Genomic DNA, 16,443 nt, shown 5'->3' on the forward strand with positions numbered 1-16,443 from the left:
GTTCTCCATTACGGAGCCATTGGAGGTAGTTAAAGTCAACGAAATAAAACCCAAGGTTTAAATGGTTTCAAAACATATGCTGAAATACGGCGGGAGGATAAAGTGACTATAAAACGCTGTGTAACGTTAGCGATTATCTTGATATAACAGGTTATTTACTCTTCAACTTGTATTTTATGTTCACTAAACTAATGCCAGCTACAAGGTTACAGTCAACTCATTAGTGATACTAAAATGTCAGAAGAATAAAAATCCAAACTGCTTCGAGACATATGTGTATGTAGAAATGCAGAGTAAAGGTAAAAGTGCGGCCGGAAGATTCGATGTTTTGTTTCCCGGTCATGTGATGTGTTAAAACCAATCAGAAACACTGAAAAAATAGCAGTTGATGCGATAGATGGTAATGTGCCATACTGTAGTTTATTATCCAGGTAGTAAGGAAACATGAAAGTTTGTTTCCTTACGTGAATCATATTTTCTGAGGGTCAACTCGGATCATTTGAATATGGTTCACGGACCTTCACATACCTACTACAGGTCAATGAGTTTTAACTTTAGCGTTGAAAACAGTTTGAAATCAGAATGTAGAAATGAAATAAAACAATAAAACAAGGCGTGACATTTCAGTCAAACATCCATATACGGACATTTCATTTCAGGATTGAATCTTGCTTTGGTCGTTTTGATGGGGTGATAAATTGAATTCATTAATTTTGTTTCAAGACCAACTCTATTCATCACCCCATGAAATCGACCAAAGCAAGATTCATCCTTAAACATATTTATGAAGTCGTCACAGAAAAAAGGGCAACAGCGGTAATGGAATGTCAAGTTGTTGAATGCTTGACTTCAAAGCAATTAAAATCTGGGGACTTCGGCAGACCATTGTTACACGAAGAAAATCAAGGTTGTTATCATTTGGCGATTTAAGATGAAAGCTCCCGAAAACAATACATTAAACTACAGTGACGTATAAATCAGATATATAGTTTCGAGAACACAAGATGTATTTAAAGGTTACAGGGTTTAGGAGCACACTCATACTATACATATAACAGGTTTAAGTCTCCATCTCCAGAAATGATGTTACGAAAATTGAAAAAATTAAAGTGAGAACATCCTTATTAATAAGACCGAAATGAAGGGAGCAGAAGGATAGAAAACGTCAATATTAGTTAATTGTAATTCAAGAAAAATTGATTTAATCATTTTTTGCTTTCGACCGAACACAACACAAAGAAAAGGACGATGATGGTAACATAAATATGAGGATAAGTGATTGTTTCAATAAAAATCCTAAAGACATTCAATAACAAATGATACTTTTCATTAGAAATATTACTTCGTTCCTTCGAGTATGTGCCAATTTTACAGTTTTGTATACGTAGTAACTCTATATGAACTCACCCATAGACGATAATAACACGGATTTTGCGCAGATTTCTAAAAATAATGCCGTAATAATGCGATCATGAAAAAATTAAAAAATGAGCGATGTTTCAGGAATATTATGTTATTCTCCCAAGACAATTCTGAAAATTAAAAATTAAACACCAGATATGACCTTCACCTTAGACGATGGAATTTGCACACACAAGAGACCTAACCTTACAGTAATTGAAGTCGGGCGTTTTATTTTAGCCATCGTGGATTGTCGAAGTCTAAATGAGGCTCGACTGAAATGTACTTCGATATTGTACTCATTTAGTACAATTTGGTGTTCACGTTTTGAAAATGAGAAATGTAATTGGGCAGTTGTGTTTGGGATTTGTTTGTGGAATGTATTATAGTTTCCTGTAATTAAAATTCAGGAAAATGGCAAATAAGGAATTTGTAATGGCTTTCAAATGAAGACTCAATATAGAATAGGATTTCCTGCCGGAATGAAGGAAGCAAGATAGCATTTAATAACACATCATTAGTTAATACAATATCATAGTTCTCAATACACAATAATTTTCTTGACAATGTACCGTATTTTATTTCAAATAAAATCGTATATCATTCTTCCAAATGACCAGACAAATAGGAGTCTACGCGGCTGAGATTTGCGGAGGTCACTACTATATTAAAGCTGAATACACAACTCGGTCGTTGCTGAGGTGTGCGGAGGTCACTCTATTACTGAAGCTGTGAATCAACATATCGGTCGTTGCTTACAATGACAGATTACATACAATTGGCGTTTTATGACATTGGGGTAATGAACCATTTCCCAATAACTGACTCGACCAAATCCAATTCCGGGCGTTGATCATCTGATTTGTTTGTGATGTCGATGAATACGTTTACATAGCATATTGCCCTAACAAACACACTTGTCACCCAGTTTGACAATGTTCCATTAACACAAATCTGTCCGAGAGGAGGCTCCGACATCAGTCATTTCACACCCGGGACTACTACAGCTAGACAGTCGCGATATGGCACTGCTGCGGCGGATATATCTCTTTGTAGCTTGTCAATTTTGGTGACTCACAATAGCTACTACTTCCTATAGATATGAAAAGAATACTTTCATTAACGGTCCTAAAGGTCAATTATGATATGACCATTTCGCACTTACAATGAACGAACCCTGTTGACATATTTCTATCGCATGTATAATACTGGTTTTTTTTAGAGAACAAGGTCTATCAAATACTAAGACTTCCGCTTTGTTGAAAAAATGATCAAAGGTCAAGGTCATCACAATTCCCTCGCGTCTGCTGAAGTAATGGCAAAAATGTCAAGGTTATCACTACTCGCTAATAATGACCTCTCGTATACCCAACCGTGATCAGTAGGGAGAGTCATGGCGGATATACCATTCTACTTTCTTCTTCCAATGCCACGTAATGATAAAAACGGGATGTTCGCTATAAAACAAATACATTAGCATGTTTATGAGCAGCAACTTTAATACAAATCTACACTATGAGTGTCTGGTGTACGTGCAATTGCACCGATGGGTAACGTTTCTATAGCCATTCCACTTCCGTATGTTCTAGATGATGGACGATTTATTTTAGATATGTTATTTCCGGTGCTATTGATGGCGATCCAATTCTCTGTGTAGTAAATTAACCTCACTTCCGCCGGATCCCAGAAGAACTGTCAACTAAAACTACCTTATATGGCCAGGCGGGTAAAATCAACTTGGCACGAGAGCAAACGGATATATGTATCACACATTTCGTGATGGTCTGGTATAACACAGATATTGCAGCTACACTAAGGTAAATAAATGGCGATTACCCCGTTAAGGCATATTAAGTACCCTTTATAAGCTTTTAAACAACTTCATCCCGTACATCACGTGCTTCCCTAGCGACAGGTATATGTGTCAAGTACCAAGGACGGTACTTAACTAGGTTCACTCCTGACGCGCCAGAATATAATCCCATTTTCTTTTCTTTTCTCCCCAGGACTCACTGACATACTAAATTTTCTCTGTACACTATTATTCTCAAATCGATGGCTGAGATTCTGTAACGTAAATTACATGTACACCCAGTGGACCCGTTTGTTATCTCTTTTCACCAAATAACACATTGAACTAGACTCAGGTTTAAACAACGTCAACTAGTTGTGAGATTAGCTGCATTTGCCGTAAACTGAGATTACACGTTGCTGTTGTCTGTCGATCATTCCCAGAATGCATTGCGGTCCCCTCCGTCTATCGAGATTCATGAAAATGGTTTTGATATAACGCTGTTTTCACATCTTCAACGTTTTCCACAATTTGTTATTACATCGGAACAGTTCTGTTTTTATTGTGTTTGATGGTGTTGACTATTATTGGTTACCTTTTAGCGGTATATAGCTTCACTCATTTTATTTATGCTTCATCTGGTCAACAACTTTAAACTGTTTCATCCTAGCTTCCAATATACATGTTCTTTGAAGCAATGTGTGACATTATACCCTTCCCCTCCGCTCCCCGATCGCTAGCAACACTGATGCCCCTCACTAACCGATGTGTTCAATGACGGACTTCAAAAATAACAGATATAAGATAGAAAAAACGGTCTGGAGTTATGCTTGGGAAAAATATTTGCAGTTATTCCTAACTATCTAATGCCACAGTTTGGGTACACTTTCCTCACTGAAAATGCAAACGTTATTGACATAGTATATCTTTGTCATTTTTCCTGGTGTTTTTAGTGTACTCGGAGCCACCATATTTGCTCGTTTGGAAAAAAAATTGTCAGCAGCAAAAACGAATTTTGAACTTTCAAAGCAAGACAATGTAGGTTTACAAATTTTCTTTAGTTTCGTAAATCAGTAAATTACACTTTAAGATTCACGTTTCGAACACAGAGTACCAACACTTTGAATTGCAAAGCTATACTTAAGTGTTTGTTCTTTAGAAAGAGATTTTCGATTGGGTAAACCAACACGTCGCCAGGGATTTTATGTACTAGTATGACGTCATTGGAGCACAGTTTACCAGAAACTGTCACAATACATCGTCAATACACAGACCCTGTGAGGACGTTTAAATGTATAGGCGTTGTCGTTTTGCTTAAGAGGTGATAATTGGAAAATATTCCAAATAGTTACTCTTTCAATCCTTATCTCAGCTCATCAGGGTGTTCTGAAGACAATCTTGAAAGTCTTATTTCGATCGAATTAAAGACGTGTTTATTTTTAGTTACTGAGAAGAAGTCGTCTAGATGTAATTTTCAAAGTAAGCCAAATCTCCTCTATCAGAGTTACCTGTCCATGCTAAAGATAGATCGGCAACCGAATAGGGTAAACAAGGTTATAGTACAGACGGCAATACGTATTTTAATAGAGGTAGATGGAGTTCGTTTTTCAAATTAGATTTCTATTAGATCTATTTGTGGTGTTTTTTATGATTTGGTGAGCGTTGTTACGCAAGATATTGTTTGTAAAAGTTTCATTGAAGAATTCATTAAATAATTAAATCACAAAAAACTTCATGGTGAAAGATTTTTTTTATATTTTGTTTTGTATATATAACCTATTTTATTTAAATAAACAGAGCAATTTTAAGTTAGACATTCATTTGTTATTCGAAAAAGATGTAACAAGTAACTTCCTAATTTTACCTTTCTTGGGAAAGGACGATCAGAAAAATATTTTTTCCGAATAATCTGTGATGGATAACGAATGACTGTCTAACTTTGTTTTGCGAACAGATCTCGCTCTTTACGAGATTAATCGTCTGCGGACATATGAAAAATAACTTTGTTTAGATGTTTTCGTTTAATTTTATTATTTTCTTTAATCAATGAATTGGCATACGATCAAACCGATAGTTCCTGGAAATTATAAGAGGCTGTCTGAGTTCAGAAAAAGTCCGCAATCTTTTAGAAAGTTAAGTCTCCTTAAAATGCTGACTGTCAACTTGATCACCGCTCTCTATGCTTCTCGAAGGCAGACGATCCCGATTGTATTGCGCAGACGATTCCAAATCAAGATAGCGTTCGCTCTGACAATAACAAACAGATGTCAACAGTGGTATTGATTTTGAATGATTCAAGTTGGTAACATCTCGAAACCCTGCTATCATCATTGTTTTTGGCTGCAGAATGCAACACTTTATCTTTTTGATTTCAGCAGATTTTAATATCAAATATGTGCTATAAGGTGTAAAATGTTTTGTTTCATATTGCCAGTATTCTTTCTCATGTCGGCTCCTCCGTCTGCATCGTACGTCCGTCTGACCTTAGATCTTATCTAAAGTGATCCTGTCTATCTGTGTTTGTCCATTTATTCGATACACTTTCCGTATACTGTCGGATTTTTCAGTACTGTCTCCTCCGTTCGTCCGTTCGGACATCCATGCGCGCGTCTGCTCTTTTCCGTACATCTTTCTGTCCATGGGATCTACCGTCGGTTGGCCCAAATTGACTTTAAATATCAATAGACTGTTGAAAATAATAATCAAAAACAAATCCATTATCCGTTTGTTATCTCTTCAGCATTTCCTGTTATTTTACATCTATCTTTATTTTTGTTCTCTTTTGATTTGTTTTTTTCCAGGTGCTATAGAAGGTCAAAGTTTAATATTGGCTTGACGATATCGAGAAACTATGACCGCAGTCTTTGTTTTGGTTGCAAATGACTTCCCAAAAGCAGCCAACCCCAACGATGTTTTGTCTATTCGTCACTGTGGTCTATTGCACCATCAGCAAGTCTTGAAATCAATGTGAAGAAATAATGTTTTTAAATAACGGGACCAGAAGACCTCACAAACAGCGAGTGAGGACATTTGTTTGTCAATTTTAGAACTCCGCGGCTACCAGCATCAGGGTGTAGACTAAAATAATACAAAAAAGTAATACACCTACAAAATGTAGCTAGTAAGTACTTACAATTTACTAAAAATAGAAAGTCTGGCGCTCTGCGGTATGTATTTTGTCGCCATTTAAAGTGTCGGAGTTAGTATAAAAGTCTGCACTGTAGATGATTTGAATTGAGTGATACAGATAAGCTGAAAGACTCAAATTAAAAGAAATTGAACAATGATATCAAATCCCAAGGCAAACATAATTGTCTGGAATAAAACGTTCTCACATGCTTCACTGGGTGATCCCGTTGTTGCTAGGGAAAAGATAGCATCGGGTCTCCTTCTCAATATTTTATCCCTTGGGTTTCAGGGATGGATTCTATTAATCTCACATGGGGTAGGAAAAGACAGCTGACACGCGCTATATGACGCCATAATAAAACAATCTGTAATATATGAATAGTATTTATTTTAAAACAATTATGAAACAAACTATTTTAACTTATATTAACCACTATATTTGACCCTGATGTTAAGTTGTTAACGCGCGGGACTTCTTGATGTAGGAGGACACCGGAGTGACCGGAGAAAGCCGAATTGGTCGGGCAGGTGAACCCATACCAATTACGTCCGATCGGGAAATCGAACCCCAACCGCCTTGGTAAACGGCTAATACACTATCCACTGCGCCACCAGACCCCAATCTGTTCTACCAAACAGAGGTCATGTAACGGTACATGTAGTACTGTTAATATTACTACACACTTGCTTTTATTGAATCATGCAAACATTTTGAGTTGGTACTGTTATCTAGAGGCACTGCAGCACAAATATAAATATTTTATAGTAATTGGTTTAATACCAATGCTTAAACCTCAGATATGACGTAAATGATCACATCAGTGACTGTCCAATTTCAAATCATAGATGTCTGCAATACGTAATTTTTCATGACAATATATATATACAATGTATATAAAATATAAAATCTGCAGTTACAATCATGCCTTAAAGCATTCTAACCAACATTTTATCGAGCGAATGTTTTTTTTTTTAAAGATTGGCTCCGGTGTTTGTTGTCCGGTAGACAATGGGGCTTGTCATTGACGTATGTGGTAGACGATGGCGCTATATAAAATCATCTCAAAACGTTGTATTACCAAGCCTCTCAGTGATGCTTACAGTCAGCACGTGTTTCCATAGAGAAATCAAACTCAAGGTTACGACCCTTTGTTGCCATGGTAAACAATCTCTTTGGAACAAATATCAATCGTATATTTTAAAGGGACAAATAAAACGTATCACAAGGTTTTGGCGTTATATGTGTATATGTGTACCATGAATTTATGAAATTTTACGCACATTACTGAGAAATAGTATCAAAAGTAGCATAGCTTCCGACCATAATGTGCTACTATTAATCAATTGGTCAGGTTTCGAGTCTCGCAAAAGAAACAGTGTCTGTTGTTTTACTAAAGAATAAACATGATCGTTTACTTGTACCAGTCTACCTACAAATGGGTACATGCATGTATTAAAAGTTACATGTACTATGCATAAGAAGGTGTACTCACAATAGCTTACACGACGAGAAAAAAAAACACTCTTCTCTTGAAGCACGAGGTTATTCTTTCTTGGGATTTACATTTTGTTTGCCGCTAATTATCTGTTTTGATATAAATCCGGCTATAAAGCAGCGACTCAATTTAAAGAACAATGACAATGTTCCTTTTAAGTACCGCCAGTGACGTCCAATCTCCTCCATCAAACAAAGGTCACGCAGTGTGTAATGTTTTCACGTCAAGGTTAATAGCTTTGATAAAGGAGTTATATTACTTGTAACCGTGATGGATGAGATACGTCTTCCTTCTATGTTTTGAGACTAATACAGGAACAAAACAATCGCGAAAACGTTCACCATACACTCTGTGACTACCTATCCCTGTCTTCTCATCGAATCACTTTGTTGTTGAATACATAGTCCGAATTATTCTGACGTTTTATCGACTTTTTTCATATCGGTCTGTCGTCGATTTATGTCAGAACTCCGGCCCTCTATAATATGCGGGAAATATGCGACCCGTGCCCGGAGCGCACTTCAAACTGATATTTTAGAAACAAATCGTCACTTTCACACACATGTCGCACATGGATCGAAATATCTATTCTTTATGTACTAAGTGGTATCAATGACATGTTTCAAAGATCATTACGAAAAGTATTTTCCAACGTTTTCTATACCAACGTTTTCTATACCAACCCATGTTTTTTAAAGGAAATTAGGCCATGAGCAATGTCACATGACTTGACGAGATCTCGCGTTACCGAAGGTATATCCCAACGTTATGACGTAGGCCGGCGAGATTTTAGTCACGTGGCATTAGAAGGCGGGGTTATCAAAAAACTAGAATAAAACAGAGTAATTTGAAAATATATGTTTTTAGTGATTGTATTGGTTGTTTGAGGCATGTAATTTATGTTCATCTTGTGCATAAAGAATAGATCTTTCGATCCATGTGCGACATGTGTGTTAAAGTGACCATTTGTTTCTAAAATATCAGTTTGAAGTGCGCTCCGGGCACGGGTCGCATATTTCCCGCATCTTATAGAGGGCCGGAGTTCTGACGTTAATCGACGACAGACCGATATGAAAAAAGTCGATAAAACGTCAGAATAATTCGGACTATTGAATACCCTGTGAAGAGTCAACAACACGTTACACAGTCAAACTTCATCACATAAAATGTATTGTTTAGTCATCCCGGGATGATACAAACAAATCTAATGTAAATCGTTTATACAAATGTATTTTGATTTAGGCCCCGAGGTTTACCGTAACCTTGATGGCCACAGTTATCGCTTTTGAGTTGTGGAACGATAAATAACCTACACACTTTACGGATCATCTACTTTGAAATTAACCAGTTTTCCTCTAAAGTTCTAAATAAAAGATGTACCAATCTTCCTAATACACGTGTTTTTCTTGTCGTATTCAACCAATTTTGCTGGTTATTTAAGAAAGGATGGAACCTCCTTAAGGCATTTCCGCATCTGCCCCTCAGTTTCAACAGTGGTTCAGATATTTTTGAATTTCCTTTTTTTGGTCACAAGCATCATCGAGGAGTTAAAGAAGGACACCACAGCTGTGTGATGCGGTGTAATACATCTTTGTTATACTTAAACTTTTACAGTATCTCAAAGGTGCAATCACCTTGTTGTGTTCCGTTCATCTTGTACATGTATAAGTATCATTATTTACGACCAGTAAAAATGAACGTATGACATTATCGGCAATACCAATCAACATGCACACGTGTTCACATGACGTCTCAGATTGCACGAGGGCTCGTTTTAAAACCATCGTAACCTGTGGAGGCTCAAGAAAGAATACACCTGCTGTATCCCACGGCATGATCGCAAGAGGCGACCAATGTGGGGCCCCCTGCACACTCGGGGATGGTTTCACCCTTGTCTTCTATTAAGGGGACATTAAAGAATCAATATAAGACCTGATTTATCCCACTGCATGTGAAGTAAAAGGCGACCAATGTAGGGCCTCTGCAGAATCGAGGGTTTACTTCTGTGTCTTCTACGAAGAGGAGATTAACGAGACCATAACTGGTCTGCTGCCCCCCTAGCAATACTTGGAATGTTTGACGTTTCCTATCTTTCTTGCCATTTTATCTTTTCTACCCACTTCCTGTTCAAGGCGGTGTCGCCCTAGGTACCCTTCCTCATGTGACCCTTGCTCTTGTAGGACGTTGATAAACAAAAAATACAGCCCTCGTGAAAGATATGCATATGCGGAATGCATTGGTGCAATCTGAACCTGAGTCAAATGAACACATATATGTGATATTGTTTGTATAAGATACATGTACATTTAATAAAAAAAAACAGTTTGCTTCCCGAAATGTTGATGCCCATGATGTAATAATGAAGTCACTACCATACTGTAACGTGGCGCTAAAACTCAAGTAATTTACTTTTGTTTCAATTGACCTTGTATTGAACTGTATGCTTCATTAACTGGTTGTATGCAATACTTTATATTTACATTTGCATGGCATTGTCACTATATAGCCTCTTTGAAAGCTGTGTCGTTGATGGGACTTTAATTACCATGCATCACGAGACACGATTCTTGGCAGATTTATCCAATATAAATAACATGACGTCTGCTGAAATATCGCTGGGCATTGTGAGATTTGACAATGTCATTGTAAATTTATGTGCAAAATAAAAAAATAAAAAATAAAAACACTTTTATTACAACGAAATCAATACCAAGGTCTGCATATATCGTACAAAATGCACATCGATTGAAATCACCAATGCCGGCAATGGAAACCATTTTTACGCTCATGCAATTCATCAGAAATATCGTCTGGTACACTGCACTGATCAACAGGGGTTCGTTACAAATGTCTGAAATACACATATCATATAGACCTACATGTACTGACACATATGTTACAGACCTACTGATATGAGTCACAGCACACATAAACATTTCAGACATTTTGTAACGAACCTGTGCTCCGTCGCAAGATCACTTACTTCAAACGCTGTCAGTTTCACGCGTCTCGCATCCACGGTTCCTGATTTCTGACGACATGTCAAATAACGAGGCTGTTTTAGAATCTACCGACTGTTGTCAGGTTCCCATACAATCAACAAATAAATTCACGCCTGGATTCTTCACAAAATGAGCAAAGAGAAAAGTTCGAATTAACTTCCAAAAATAACTCCCTCGTGGAGGGTAAGGTCGGATTTACGGTGTTCACTGTATTTGTCAATGCGCGAAATTTGTTCCGGGGAAAAATCGAAACAATTTTAAATCTAACTTTCAGCTCAGAGTTCTATTGATAAACTTGAATCACCCTATAGACATATCATACGCAATTATATTGATACTGAATTGTGGAATAAAATTGAAGTGTTTGTTAAAAATTCAAAGTACTACTTTGTTTGCCAATCAGCACGCGACAATACGCTGTTTAAACTATTGAACGAAATTGTGTGGACTGTCGATAAGGCGGGCATTTTTAATTTTAAATATAAATTATAAGTTAAAAAATAACATAAGAGGCAGAGAAAACGTAAATATAAGCATTGAACTGTTTTTGTATGGTATTTATGATCTATTTGAATAACACAGCTTTGCAAGCAAACAACTCATAATGCGCTAGCGTGCATTATGTTGTTTGCTTGCAAAGCTGTGTCATTCAAATAGATCATAAATATCATACGAAAGCAGTTCAATGCTTAAATGAAATAAAGTAGAGGATTTGACGTTTGGGCGATATTCTTTGAATAAATTGTAAATAGAAAGAAATTTTCAAATTTGATTTCAATTAGAATGTTTTTGTGTTTTTTTGAAATCACACTACAATTGAGCAAATTTTGTATAAATTTAAGTTAATTCAATCCAAATAAAAGTCATTCGTGAGTATGATTAAAGCTCCACTCCATCATTTACTTTACTATTCAGGGAGTTAGCCCTCTGCCAAACGTGTGTAAATCGGAGAACTAAAACACTCCCGCAGACTAACGTTTCACGGAAATAGATTCGCTTCGGGAAATAGACCTGGTACTGGGGAACCAGAAACTTGCTATGTCCCTCAAACCAATAGTTTAACTGTCAATTACAGTACAGTGTAAAAGAATTACCTTACAGCAAAAACTCATAACTCGAGTCACACATAGTAACTATGAGTCGTATATACGTTCCAGCAAATATAACATAAACTGTGAGTTATTAGTATCACTTCTGTGTTTCCATCAAACGAATCTTGTGTCTGGTGTTTTAAAACGAATTGAAATTGACATTTCCATTATTGACAATAGATATTTTTTAGAGATTGTCAAAACCAAATGATGTACGCTCCTTAAACAAATTCTTGCCATCAATATAAAACGGACATATCCTTTCCGATACATTTAACGTGATTTGATACCATCTGTTGTGTGCCTCTATCGTGGGAGATCTATAACTTGTCAGATATATTTATTAAATTATGTCTCCTGTGATATGGTGTTTAGAGCGGTCCTCTTTGTCAAAACAACGAGTCGGGAACAGAGGAACACACAGGCGTCTCAGACAGTACGTCTCAGACAACCCGAGTCTGCCGCAGAGGAACACATAAGCGTCTCAGACAACGCGTCACAGGTAACACAAGTATGACAGAGAGGTCCAGAAGAGCGTCTCAGATAACACAAATCTGATAAAGAGAAACAAAAAGTGTTCAACACAATATACGTCTGACGGAAAGAAACGCAAATTTGACCGGGGGTACCACTCCATCTTAGACTGAGAAATATATGATAGGAAGGAAATATTAGTTTAAGTAAGATGTATAATGGTATATATACCACAAATCACCTGATAGATATGACATACTTATAGATGTATACTTAATGATATTTGGTATACTAGCTCGCCTGTGATTCTTTCCATGACAACAGCCAGGTAAGACAATACCATTATACCTCATCAATAGAACTGCTTGTCTGATTGGACTGTATTGGTCACATGATAATAAACCGTCGTGTCGCCCTTACGCATTCGAGTTGCTCCGGTCATATTTACCTTATTCGGAGCCTCTCTAGAAAATTTGACAAGAGACACCACAACCCAGTTCCGAGAAACTAAAACGGCAACAATGAAGGCGTGTCAATCTAATTGTCTTAACCATTGCCTTAAACTATTGTCTTTGTTTTAAGGAAACATGATTATTTGTTCCCTGAGATTAATCATATTTCACGATGACGAGGCGCGAGTGAAACACAATTACACAAGGAGACAAGGAATCATGTTTCCCTACAAGGGCAGTTTAACCTCTTAAAGACCTACAAATTAAACTGGTGTGGCCTTATATGTTTTACTAAGACATCTTGGCATGCAAAATAAACAAGCAAGGAGCGTTGAAAATCGAATGGAAACATTATTCACTAACTCAACAAATCGGGGAACCACATTAAATTCAAATAATGTTATCAGAATACGCTCAGAAATCGCATTTGCGATCGGAAACTTACACATAAAATATCAATTTTTGTTAATGTGTTATTTTTTTTTAAATTTTATTTGTGTCTCATACTCGCCAATAATCCTTTTATCCAGATCGCATGATCAGAGAGGGCGACTCTAGACTAGCGACCGGTAACTATGTTACTGTGGCGTTCACTCAATATCAGCAGCTATCTCGTCAATTTGCTGCCGAGATAGGGTGTTATATCCCCTGGTGGTGACCTTCGTGACATATTTGACCTTGTATGACCTAACAAACAGGCTATAACAGATTCCGCAATTGGAATATACCTTCCAAAAGTACGAACCTCATTGTTGAAATGAACTCCCAATTTGTGGACTAGATGTCGATAGTATTAATTTGTCTCTTGGGTAGACGTTTCGCAGCTAAACATATAATGTCCTTCATAAAAATTCCATTTCATCTTGAGATGAAGCAGACTGAATATACGACAGTTCTATACAAAAAGTGATGGATGCTTTTGTTGGAGACTATTCTCAGAGGATGAGATCATAGTCAGACAGAAGCTATATCCACTCGGGTTTGTATTAGGAACACAGTCTTGTGGGAAAACGTTTGGTTTACACGGATTGCTTTTTTTTGCGATAACCAAACCGTAGGAAGTACAATTTGTGACACAAGATATACCATGTACATGTGACCTCGGTCGAGTGATAATAGATAATACATGGAAAGACATGATTGCGCTTACTCCAAAATCGTAGCTTTTAGCCGTCGACTGATTTAACGATGGTGGTTGAGTGTGATTAAAAAAGTTAAATTTCAGATTTTAAACAAGGCATTTTTTTTTCATAGTTTTACAAACGTAGGCCTACACATTCCAATACATCATTGTCAGCTCAGAAAAAAACCTTATACAAAATTGTTATATAATTTGCGTGAAATATCGGTTAGATACAAAGTATAATGCTTGCAAGACCGGTGTAATTCGATTTGTATACAGACTGCCAATTAAGCATTACTCAACTAAAAAAAAACCAGAAACTCCTCGACATTTTTGCCAGGAATCCCACTCTAACAACGGCACGTGTAAACGATTTTCCCAAGCGCATCGCTGGGTCCTTGTGACCGCACCCATTGGGTCGCTTAAAACATACATATGTCGGCTCCAAAATCGGTCTTCGGGGACAAGTCGCGCCTTCTGGGGCCTTTTATTGTGTAGATTCAACAGACGGACAACTAATTTGTTTTCCGGATTCTTTTTCCCTATATCAAATTTTCATCTGCGACTACTTATTGGCAATTTACAGAGTAGTCGCAGGGATCCGTTTCTCGTGATTGACGTTATATTTAGTTGGGCGAGAAACCCGGCGTCCATTAGGAGTCGTTAGTCCCGAGTTGGCCCTGTTCACTGTCCCAATAAATGTGGTACAGACATAAAAGGCACACTATCAAATAATGGAAAGTCGTGGTAAGGACAAAAGTGAATATTCAGCAGTTAGTGGTGATTACACACGTAACTGTCGTGTACGTGTGACGAACAGGCCAATAGTTTTACATTGTACATATGCACGTATGACTGGCCAGAAGTGGTGACTACTAACCGTCTAATGGAGATGACAACGCAACTGACAGACCAGATCGTGGGACGGAGTGGACAGCAGTGGTAGCAAACATTGTCTATTCAGAAGTGATGACCACCAATGTAACTGACTAAAGTACGTTTGTTTGTTGGTTGGTTGGTTGTTAAGTGGTTTAGCGTCTGCCTTTCATGTCCTAGGCCCGTCCAGGTCACGCCCTTAAGGTCAGACTGCTAGCTCCTCAGATGCGGGTACGCTGTCACAGCGGCTTCGGTCCACAGATCCATGTCCTTCGCGTGGTCCCCGTTGTCCGTCATTAGTGTTCGGCACGTGGTATTGACTGGTCAGTTTATTGTTGACTACACACATGACTGATTTAAACATGTTTGTGACCGCTTATATTGATAGCCATATACGACAAGCTAAGGTCACTCGAAACTGTACAAATCCTTTGAAATCCTCTATGAGAGGAAAATCGAAAATTAAATTCCACACCTAGCATTTATAAATGGATTATTTATCATATATTGTTACTAAGGTCAACATCAAACAATCTTTTTTTGTGATATTAACGCTAAAGTATCTCTATCATGATATATGTTTCGGAGTTTCCCGTTGATTTATATAAAAATGGCAAGATGCATTGTATGGCATATATGTAATGCATGCTGGTCCGTCAAAATGTGCCGGGAAAACAATCAAGTACACAGCCGCATTACAGATTTTACAAATCAAAACGTTGATTTCCGCGTATAGAGCATGTGTACTGTTCCATGATTACAATAATTGGTTAGCCCCTTTCGGACAAAACTGTAGAAGGAAAAACAGGGTCGTAATTACCATTTGACCGGATGTTCCACTCTTACGCGTGACAAAACTCTATCCCGTAGCCACCTTAGAAGCTCGATTATTTCCCATTCTGTCTTGCGCGTGGGCTACGTTACACGTGTGATAGTATTGTCTGGCAATAAAAATACGACTGAAGCGACACCTACCAGCGTATTGATGTGAGGTAGTGTCCGATGTAAGAAACATTCCACCAAATGGATGGAAATAATTATGTTTATACCTAAGAGAAGTCACACTGCGTGGTTTTAGGGGTAATACAGTTCCACACTACATGGTATTTAGAGTAATGAAGTTTTACACTACTACGGGGCGTGTTACATTGTAGCATACGTTCAGCAGCTCTTTCTAAAAGAGCAAACATCTTGATGATAATCCCATATTTTTTTGATTTCAAAATGTTTAAAAACATATCAACGACACGGCGCTGTTTAATTGGCTGGCAAACCCTGTGTGCAAACGTCACATTTTTCAATGACAGCAAAAGTATTAATTGTGGCAACATAACAGCTCAGTGTCAAATTCATTGGCCTTCCACGCCGATGGTCGTGTTCGTTCCCGGTACATGGTCATTTCAGATAAACCACAGCCTACAACTCAACTAGGACGTGTTTCAATGCCCACTGTTGATGATGGAAATAAGAGTTGTTAACTGCTGCATCAGTGAAAAGCAAACTTAAATCGCGAACTTTAAAAAACAAATTGAACAAAGGAGAGAACATTTGTACGTGTCATTTATTTGCTACAAATTTGTCTTACAAAACCCATTTTACGCTTACAT

The sequence above is a fragment of the Mizuhopecten yessoensis genome, unplaced genomic scaffold, assembly GCF_002113885.1.
Source record: "Mizuhopecten yessoensis strain PY_sf001 unplaced genomic scaffold, ASM211388v2 scaffold716255, whole genome shotgun sequence".
Lineage (NCBI taxonomy): Eukaryota > Metazoa > Mollusca > Bivalvia > Pectinida > Pectinidae > Mizuhopecten > Mizuhopecten yessoensis.